The sequence below is a fragment of the Macaca mulatta genome, chromosome 15 (assembly GCF_049350105.2).
Source record: "Macaca mulatta isolate MMU2019108-1 chromosome 15, T2T-MMU8v2.0, whole genome shotgun sequence".
NCBI lineage: Eukaryota > Metazoa > Chordata > Mammalia > Primates > Cercopithecidae > Macaca > Macaca mulatta.
Genome location: NC_133420.1, coordinates 118,780,143 through 118,790,830, shown reverse-complemented (window position 1 = coordinate 118,790,830; position 10,688 = coordinate 118,780,143). Strand labels below are relative to the sequence as shown.

General features: G+C 40.3%; 1 pseudogene; it reads left to right on the top strand.

The window, feature by feature from the left end:
• Positions 1-9,457: 9,457 nt before the first annotated feature.
• On the top strand, positions 9,458-10,456 carry LOC100424499 (serine/Arginine-related protein 53-like; annotated as a pseudogene).
• The last annotated feature ends 232 nt before the right edge of the window (positions 10,457-10,688 follow it).

Here is a 10,688-nt window from a genome sequence, read left to right as displayed (position 1 = left end):
GCAAAGATGTCCAAACTCACTACTCATAGCCAACATAATACTGGAAGTTCTAGCAAGTACAACATGGCAAGAAAAAGAATTAAAAGGCATAGAGATTGGAAAAAAAGAAATAAACTGTTCCCATTGACAGATGACATGATCATCTACACATAGAATCTCAAAGAATTTTTCTCAACAAACCTCTTAAACTAACAAGAGAGTCCAGCACATTTGCACAATACAAGATCAACACACAAAAATCAACTACGCTGTTATACATTAGCAACAAACATGTGGAAACTAAAATTAAAAACACAATGCCCTTTACAATTGTACCCTCCCTAATGAAACAGGTATAAGTCTGAAAAAACATGTATAGAATCTACATACTGAATGTTGCAAAAATGCTGACAAAAAAAAGAGGACGTAGTTAAATGCAGAGACATATTGTGTTCATGGACTGGAAGACTCAATGTAGTAAAGACATCAATTCTCCACAAACTGATTTGAGGATATAACAAAATGTCTATCAAAATCTCAGCAGTTTTTCTTTTTTCTTTCTTTCTTTCTTTTTTTTTTGAAATGGAGTCTTGTTCTTTTGCCCAGGCTGGAGTGCAATGGCGCAATCTCAGCTCACTGCAATCTCTGCCTCCTGGGTTCAAGTAATTCTCATGCCTCAGCCTCCCAAGTAGCTGGGATTACAGGCGCCTGCCACCACACCTGGCTAATTTTTGTAATTTTGTTAGAGACAGGGGTTTCACCAAGTTGGCCAGGCTGGTCTCGAACTCCTGACCTCAAGTGATCCACCTGCCTCAGCCTCCCAAAGTGCTGTGATTGCAGGCATGAGCCACCATGCCTGGCCTCAGCAGTTTTTCATACTGAGGCAGGAGGACATAGAGAAGCACGTTCTAAATGTATATGGAAAGGCAAAGGACCTAGAATAGCTAAAACATTTTGAAAAAGAACTAGGAAGTGGAGCTGGGTGCAGTGGTGCATACCTGGAGTCCCAGCTACTCAGGAGGCTGAGGTGGGAGAATCAGTTGAGCCCAGTTCAAACAGAGCCAGGCAACATAGCAAGACCCTGTCTCTAAATAAGTAAATAAACAAATGGAGTGGAAGAAATCACTCTACCTGATGTTAAACTTACTATGGCTACAGCTGTTAAGACTGTGATATTGGAGAAGGTATAGACACGTAGATTAATAGAACGGAATACAAAACCCACACAGCCATGCCCATCTGATTTTTCATAAAGTGCAAAAAATAACTAAATGGAGGAAGGATCACCTTTCAACAAATGATGCTGAAACAACGGGACACCCACAGGAAAAAGAATGGACCCAAACCTCACATCTTATGCAAACATTCACTGAAAATGGATCACAGACGTAGATGTGAAAGGTAAAATTATAAAGCCTTTAGGAAAAATAAATAGGAGAAATCATCTGGATTTAGGGTTAGGTAAAGAATTCTTGGACTTGGCCCCCAAAGCACAACACATAAAAGGGAAAATTATAAATGGGACATTATCAAAATTTTAAACTTTTGTTCTGCAAAAGCATAAAAAAACAAACAATGCAACTAGAAAATGGGCAAGGCTGGGTGCTGTGGCTCACATCTATAATCCTAGAGCTTTGGGAGGCTGAGGCGAGAGGATCACTTGAGCCCAGGAGTTTGAGACCAGCCTGGGCAACATAGTGAGATGCCGTCCCCACAGAAAAAGAAAAAAAAATTTAATCGGCGGGGCATGGAGGCACACACCTGTGGTCCCAGCTACTTAGGAGGGTGAGGCGGGAGGATCAGTTGAGCCTGGGAGGTCAAAGCTGCAGTGAGCCCTGCCACTGCACTTCAGCCTGAGTGACACAGTGAGATGTAAGAAAAGAAAGACAAGGAAGGAAGGAAGGAAAGAAGGAAAGAAGGAAGGAAGGGAGGGAGGGAGGGAGGGAGGGAAGGAGAGAATGAAAGAAAGGAAGAAAGGGAGAGAGAAAGAGAAAAAAGAGAAAAGAGAAAGAAAGAAGAAAGAGGAGAGAAAATAAAGAAATTGGGCAAAAGACAATGAATAGACATTTTTCCAGTGGCCTATGTGTCTGGCAAATAAGCACATGAAAAGATGTTTATCACTCTCCTTTAGGCAAATTAAGACCATACTGACATATCACCAGACACCTATTAGAACAGCTTTAAAAAGCAGTGATCCACCAAATGCTGGGGAGAGTGCAGAGAAACTGGATCTCTCATATTAGTATGAATGTAAAACGGTACAGCCACTCTGGAACATAGCTCGATAGTTTCTTTTCAAACTAAGAAATGCACATAAGATATGATCAGTAATTGCACCACTGGTCCTGTGTCCCAGAGAAGTGAAAGCCTATGTCCACAACAAAATACATACGCACAGGTTTACAGCAGCTTTATTTGCAGTAGCCCAAAACCGGAAACAATCCCGATGTCCTTCAGTGGATGAATGGTTAAACAAGGTGTGGGAACTTCCACACCATGGACTATTACTCACCAATGAAAAGGAATTCGGGCCGGGCACGGTGACTCACACCTGTAATCCCAGCACTTTGGGAGACCGAGGCGGGCGGATCATGAGGTTAAGAGTTTGAGACCAGCCTGGCCAATATGGTAAAACCCGATCTCCACTAAAAAATACAAAAATTAGCTGGGCGTGGTGGTGGGCACCTGTAGTCCCAGCTACTCAGGAGGCTGAGGCAGGAGAATCGCTTGAACCCAGGAGGCGGAGGTTGCAGTGAGCCAAGATCGCATCACTACACTCGGGCCTAGCAAGAGAGTGAGACTCAGTCTTAAAAAAAAAAAGGGAATCAACTACTGATATGGCAACAATTTGGATGCATCTCAAGGGAACTCTGCAGAATGAAAAAAGCCAGTCTCAAAGGTCACATACAGTATGATTCCATTTATAAGTCATCTTGTAATAGTGACATTATAGAGATGGAGAGTGGATTATTGGTTGCCAGGGGCTAGAGATGGGAGGCAGGATGGGCAGACCTCTTATGTCTTTTCCCCCTAGCTGCTCTGAGCCCACATGAGCACTTCCTTTTAATTCCCCAAGACAGGTCTAAGTTCACAGCATGTGAATGATGTGCTGTTTCCCAGGGGGAAGGACGGAGAATCCGTATTGCACACTACAGTTCAGAAGCCTCATCGCAATCCTTCTCATTGGCTCCGTGTTTCTTCCCACAGTTCTATCAGTTTTCTCATCTCTTTTCTCCTCACCTCCACCCAGCATAACCTCTAAAATCCACGTCATTGCCCATGGACGCACAGGAACTCAATTCTTGCCTGTACTTTTCACACCCTACTCAGCAAAACAAAAGCGAGTAGCTTCTAAATGGCTGCCGTTTATGATTTCAGGCATACTTGGGTAGCAGGTAGGAATCATGCTTATTCAGGGTTGCCGGGGAGGTCTCAGTGCATTTACTTATTATGATTATTATTACATGAATATATCCCCTTCTAGCCCATATGCATCTTGAGTGCAGAGACTCTCTTATTCAACTTTTTATCACTCTCTTTTTTAAAAATCTCGAGTGCTTAGCACAATGCCTGGAAACAGAAGCTTAAAATATTTGCCATGGGAACAAACGATTAAGTGAATGAACACTATAAGGCACCTGTGACTTACCTTCTCTTCCTTCCTTCCTTCCTTCTTTCCTTCCTTCCTTCCTTCCTTCTCTCCTTCCTTCCTTCTCTCCTTCCTTCCTTCTCTCCTTCCTTTTTTCTTTCTTTTCCCCCTTTCTTCATTTATCCTTTTCTTTTGACTTTGGTCCAACATATTGTTTCAGTGCCTAAAAGATGTTGACCAACCACGGCCCACTTTGCCTGTTTTTGTAAATAAAATTTTATTGAAACATAGTGACACTCATTCATTTATGTATTGTCCGTGGTGTGTTCATACAATAGAAGAGTTGAATAGCTGTGACTGACAGTAGAGTCCACAAAACCCAAAATATTTACTACCAAGTCTTTTATAGAAAAAGTTTGCCAATCCCTGCTTTTCAGGGATTGGTTGATGAGAAATTTTATATTCCATTCCCAAGTGATAACTCAAGTACAAAACTCATTATCTCATAAAGATGTTTTACATTATTTTTCCTACTGTGCCCAGAATATCAATCATTCATATAATTTGAGTTAAGATGAATCATCCACATCATCTATTCTGTCTCCCTTGTTTGCAGCTAAGGAAAATAAAGTCTGTATGGAAAGACTTTCATGAAACCTTCCCCAAAATCATCTTACCTCCTTCTCATGTAGTCCAACTTCAAGCCAGCATGAATTAGTAGTAATTCCTAGTGAGTCTTACTAGTAATTCCAAACACTAAATTCGGGGCAACAATTCTACCCGTGCATTTGGATGGAACATTTGTACTCAGTGGGAAAGCTAAGGCACAACCCAAACAACTTGAAATTTGCCTCTGAACATTCTGGCCTCCGGAACACACGATGGCTTCCTACTCCAAAGAGAAGGAAAGGACCACTAATGCTTCCTTGTCCCACCATTATATTTTATTCTTTCTAATCAATAAGATTCTACTAGTAATTTTTAAAAAGTTTTAGATACGCATGAGAAGCAGTTTTATTAAATGCAGCCTGTGATACCTCTGCAGCATATTTTTTATTAATGGACATTACTTTTAGGTCAGTTTTAGGTTTACAGAAAGATGAGCAGGAAGTAAATATAGCCCGCTCTTTCCACCCCACCCTAACTAGCAGTTTCCCCGATTGTTAACACCTTGCTTTGGAACGGTACATTTGTTTCCATTGGTGAACCAATATTGATGCATTCCTATTAACTAAAGTCCATCATTAACATTAGGGTTCACTCTTGTGTTGTACATCCTACGACCAAATGCATAATACCATGTGTCATCATTATAATACCACATAGAATAGTTTCGGCCGGGTGCAGCGTCTCACGCCTGTAATCCCAGCACTTTGGGAGGCCGAGGCGGGTGGATCACAAGGTCAGGAGGTCGAGACCATCCTGGCTAACACGGTGAAACCCCGTCTCTACTAAAAATACAAAAAAAAATTAGCTGGGCGTGGTGGCGGGTGCCTGTAGTCCCAGCTACTTGGGAGGCTGAGGCAGGAGAATGGCCTGAATCCAGGAGGCAGAGCTTGCAGTGAGCCAAGATTGTGCCACTGCACTCCAGCCTGGGAGACAGAGCGAGACTCCATCTCAAAAAAAAAAAAAAAAAGAATAGTTTCACCGCTTTCCCATGTGCTCCACCTTATTCATCCCTCTCCTCTGCCTGCTGTGCTTCCCAAATCCTTTTATATCATTGATCTATAGTTTTGCCACTTCCAAAATGTCATGAAGTTGAAACCATACATTACATAGCCTTTTCACATTGGCTTATTTCACTTAACAGTAGGCATTCGTGTGCAGGTTGAGTAGACATAAGTTTTGAACTCATAGTCTAAATACCAAAGAGTGTGGTTGCCTGATGTATGGGAAGAATATGTTTAACTTTGTAAAAACACTGCCAAATTTTCTCCCAAAGTAGCTGTATCATTTTGCTTTCCCACTAGTAGTGAATGAGAGTACCTGTTACTCCACATCTTTACTGGCATTTGGTATCATCAGTATTTTAGATTTTAGTTATTCTAATAGGGGTCTCCTTATTGCTCGAATTTGTGTTTCCCTGATGTGTTAGGCTGCATTTGCATCACTATAAAGAAATATCTGAAGCTGGGCAATTTATAAAGAAGAGGGGTTTAATTGGCTCACAGTTCTACATGCTGCACAGTAAGCATGGCACTGGCACCTGCCCCTGTTAGGGCCTCAGGAAGTTTACAGTCACGGTGGAAGGAGAAGGAGGAACAAGGGCATCACATGGTGAGAGTGGGAGCAGAAGAGAGAGTGGGGAGGGGCCACACTCTTTAAACAACCAGATCTCACGTGAACAGAGTGAGAACTCACTCATTATTGTGAGGACAGCACCAAGCCATTCATGAAGGATCCTCCCCCATGACCCAAATACTCCCCATCAGGCCCCACCGTCAGCATTAGGGATTACAGGGATTACATTTCAACATGAGATTTGGAGAGGACAAGCATCCAAGCTATATCACCTAATAGCATATGATGTTGAGCATATTTTCCTATGGTTGCTTTTAAGCTATATATCTTCTTTGGTGAGGTGTCTGTTCAGATGGTTTGTCAATTTAATTGGGCTTTTTTTTTTTTTTAATTGTGAATTTTTTAAAAGAGTTCTTTGCATATTTTGGATATATATCCTTTACCAACAGTGTTTTGCAAAGATTTTCTCCTAGTGTGTGACTTGTCTTTTCATTGTCTTAACAGTATTTTTCACAGATAAGAAGATTCTAATTTTTTTTTTTTTTTTTTTGAGATGGAGTCTCGCTCTGTTGCCAGGCTGGAGTAAAGTGGTGTAATCTTGGCTCACTGCAACCTCCACCTCCTGGGTTCAAGTGATTCTCCTGCCTCAGCCTCCCGAGTAGCTGGGACTACAGGTGCGTGCCACCATGCCCAGGTAATTTTTGTATTTTATTATTTTATTATTTATTTATTTATTTGGGACGGATACTCGCTCTGTTGCCCAGGCTGGAGTGCAGTGGCCGGATCTCAGCTCACTGCAAGCTCCGCCTCCCGGGTTTATGCCATCTCCTGCCTCAGCCTCCCGAGTAGCTGGGACTACAGGCGCCCGCCACCTTGCCCGGCTAGTTTTTTGTATTTTTTAGTAGAGACGGGGTTTCACCGTATTAGCCAGGATGGTCTTGATCTCCTGACCTCGTGATCCACCCGTCTCGGCCTCCCAAAGTGCTGGGATTACAGGCTTGAGCCACCGCGCCCGGCCATATTTTTGTATTTTTAGTAGAGACGTGGTTTCACCATGTTGACCAGGATGATCTCAATCTCCTGACCTTGTAATCTGCCACCTTGGCCTCCCAAAGTGCTGGGATTACAGGCGTGAGCCACCATGCCCGGCCCAGAAGATTCTAATTTTAATGAAGTCCCACTTAACACTTTTTTTTTTCGTGGATCATGTTTTTAGCATCATATCTTAAAGCTCATTACCAAAACGAAGGTCATCTAGATTTTTCCTTATGTTATCTTTTACATATTTTATAGTTTTGTGTTTTACATTTAGATCTATGATTTTTTTTTTTTTGGAACTAACTTTTGTGAAAGGTGTAATGTCAGTGTCTAGATTCTTTTTCTTTTTCATAAGGAACGCCAGTTCCAGCACCATTTGTTAAAAAGACTATCTTTTCCCTTTCTCCATTGAATTGGTTTTACCCCTTTGTCAAAGATCAGTTGACTATATTTGTATGAGTTGATTTCTGAATACTCTATGCTGTTTCTTTAATCTGTCTATTCTTTCACCAATGCCACATTATTTTGATTATTGTAACTTTATAGAAAGACTTGAAGTCAATGAGAGTCCATCTTCTTTGTTCTTCTTCAGTATTGTTTTGACTATCACATCTTTTTGCCTTTTCATGTAAACCTTAGAATCAGTTTGCAGATATCCGCAAAGTAGCTTTCTAGGATTGCACTGAATCTATGGATCAAATTGGGATGAACTGACACATAACAAGATTGAGTATTCTTATCCATTCATATAGTTTGTCTTTCCATTTATTTAGATCTCCTTTGATTTATTTCATCAGAGATTTGTCGTTTTTCTCACATACCTTTTTTACTTCTTTTGTTAGCATAATACATATTTCTCCCTCTCTCTCTTTTGGTAATAATATTAATGGTGCTGTATTTTGATTTCAAATTCCAATTGTTCATGGCTGGTATATAGGAAAGGAATTCACTTTCACATATTAAGCTTGTATCCTGCAACCTTGCTATAATCTAGAACTAATTAGTTCTAGATTTGTTTGTTTTGCCAGTTCTTTGGGATTTTCTACATGGACAATCATGTCATCTGTGAACAAAGACAATTTTATTTTCTCCTTCACGATTCATGTACTTTTTATTTCCTTTTTTTTCTTAATGTCTACAGTGTATTTTCAAAGCAATATATAACTACAAATATGATTACAGACAACAAGGTGCATCCTTTAAGCCAAGGTCTATAGTATTTTAATTATAAGTTTTAAATGCATTTTCTAAACACTAGATAAAGTTCTTAAAAACAGGGAATTTCTTTGAATGTATTTCCATAGTCTATCACAGAGTCTGTACATGGTAAACACTCAATGAGTATGTAGTGGGAATGAATGTAAGATGTAATTTTAAAACTTAACATCTATGTCTGGGTTTAAGCGGAAAATAGAATTCACATCAGATGCTTCAAATGAAGAGATTTTAACACAGTGGACTCTCAACCATGACTGCCATTAGAACCAAAATTCCCCTCGTCTGAGAGTGAGACATGGGCTTCTCAGGTCATTTCAATGGCCAGCACTAGTTAAAAATCAGTAATAAAAGGGCTACTTGTAGACGTGTAGACAAGATTAAGAAAATCAAAAAGGGATGTTGAGGCACTTGCTTTATAAATGAAGAAACTGAAGCTGAGTGAGGAAAAGTAACTAGCTGAAGGTCATGAAGGTAGTTCATGGCTGAGATAGGCTTCAAGCCTAGGGATGTCTAATTCTATACTACATGCTGCATTCCCAATGAGTTTTTCTCTGGAACCAAATGTAATGTTTGATCAAGCCCGAAGTAAAAAACACCTTCAAAGTAAACATAAGATGCTCCTTTACTTAAAACCACATCAAATAGATTAAGATCAAAGGTTCCCTTGTGTTCTCAAAAGAATTAGCACCCGAAATAAAACCCATCTAGTTTTTGTGATTAATGTAAGACATGTGATGCTCTCTCCTTTTCTCTCCATCTTGCAGATAAAATCATGTCAGGATTTTTCTGGAAAGAGAATGATGAGAAGCCAGAATGACAGATATTATATCTGCTAATGTGTGGTCTGGGAGATAGGACACCTGGCAGGGGAGTGGGTTAGGAGGGCAGAGAAGATGTTGACCTCTGATTAGAGCAAATGCCCAGACTTGGATTTCAAAAGCTCTTTCCCTTCCAATGTTGCTGTGCATAGCATCCTAGCTTTACCTCTGAACTAAGAACTTCATGCAAACATATTTTCAATTGATCTGCCACTTATTGTTGACTCAATTATAAACCACTTAAAGCTTCTGAGACCAGCAGGTACCTGGTTTTGTGTAACACACATTTGTCTTTAAAATGCTTTATATTTTTTATAATTTTCTCCCTCATATTACCTAATTCACAATTCCATTCTATTTTATACACCTTGCATGTCCCTATTCATGCTGAAGCCTCTTCTCACTACAAAATGAAAGATAAAATGAAATGATTCTCAGGAAGGTGCTGAGCTTAAACTGAAGCAAGTTCAGTGGATGCCAGCGGCACCCTGATCCGAAGAAAGCTCTCAGGGTCTGCAGCGCTTGCGTGTCAAAGGAAGGTGTGAGCTCAAAGGTCTGGACCTAGCTTATAGAAATGGGACGCTGGTCATCAAATACTGTAGAAGAAAGCAGAACCAAGAGAGAGAGAGAAAAAAAAAGGACTGTAGACGGTCCTCAATGAGGAGTTCTTCAGATAGTAGAATATATAGCTGAAAGAAAGAAAGAAGGAAATCAAGATCAAAGTCAAAATCTTGGTCCAGAGATCTTCAGCCTCGTTCGCATTCTTATGATAGAAGACTCAGGCATCAATCAAGCAGTGGATCTCATGGCTCTAGAAGGAAACTAACTCGAAGTCGTTCAAGGGGTCGAGGGAAATCCTATGGAGTTAAGAGGTCTAGGTCAAAAAGCAGAAGAAGAAGATCTAGGTGAAGGCCTTGTCCATGTTCTCACAGTCAGAGCAGTGAAAGGCCCAGCCACAGAAGAATGCATAGTTGTTCTCGGGATAAAGAACAACGTAAAGGCAGAGATAAAGAGAAAAGGGGAAAGATAAGGGAAGGACAAGGATTACATAACATTAAACATTGGGAATCTGGAAACATCAAAGCTGGATTAAAACATCTGCCACCAGCTGAACAGGCCAAAGCCAGACTACAGCTGGTTCTTGAAGCTGCTGAAAAGCTGATGATGCATTGAAAGCCAAAGAAAGAAATGAGGAAGAAGCAAAGAGAAGAAAGGAGGAAGACCAAGCCACCCTGGTAGCACAAGTGAAAAAAGTAAAAGAAATGGAAACTGTTGAAAGTGATTCCTTTGTTCAGCAGACATTCAGATCAATTAAGAAGTCAAAAAGTTAGTGGAACCTAGTGAGGCAAAACATGCAACTTCAACATCAGGACCAGCATTAGCAGGTGTTGATCTACCCAGTACTGAAAAACGAAATACAACTGAGCAGCATCCCTACTTCTATCAAGTACCAAGATGACAATTCCCTGGCCTATCCAAATTTATTTATAGAGAAAGCTGGTGCTGAGCGAAAATGATTCAGAGGCTAATTGCTCTCTGACAAGAAAGACTAATGGGCAATCCTGTGGCCTAAGTAATATACATATGGTTGGATTGGATGGCCAGCAGAAACATTGGACATTTAGGTTTTTAAATACCAATGTTAACTTTTTGCCCGTAAAAAGAATTCAGCTGATTATATAAAAAGGTAATCTCATTTCATTCTTCTTTCATGTAGGCTTGAATATTTGTGGATTTGAATTAATATGCTTGTTTTTAAGCTGTATGTTTTAAACTGTAATATTATGAAAATTAAAACATAAAAT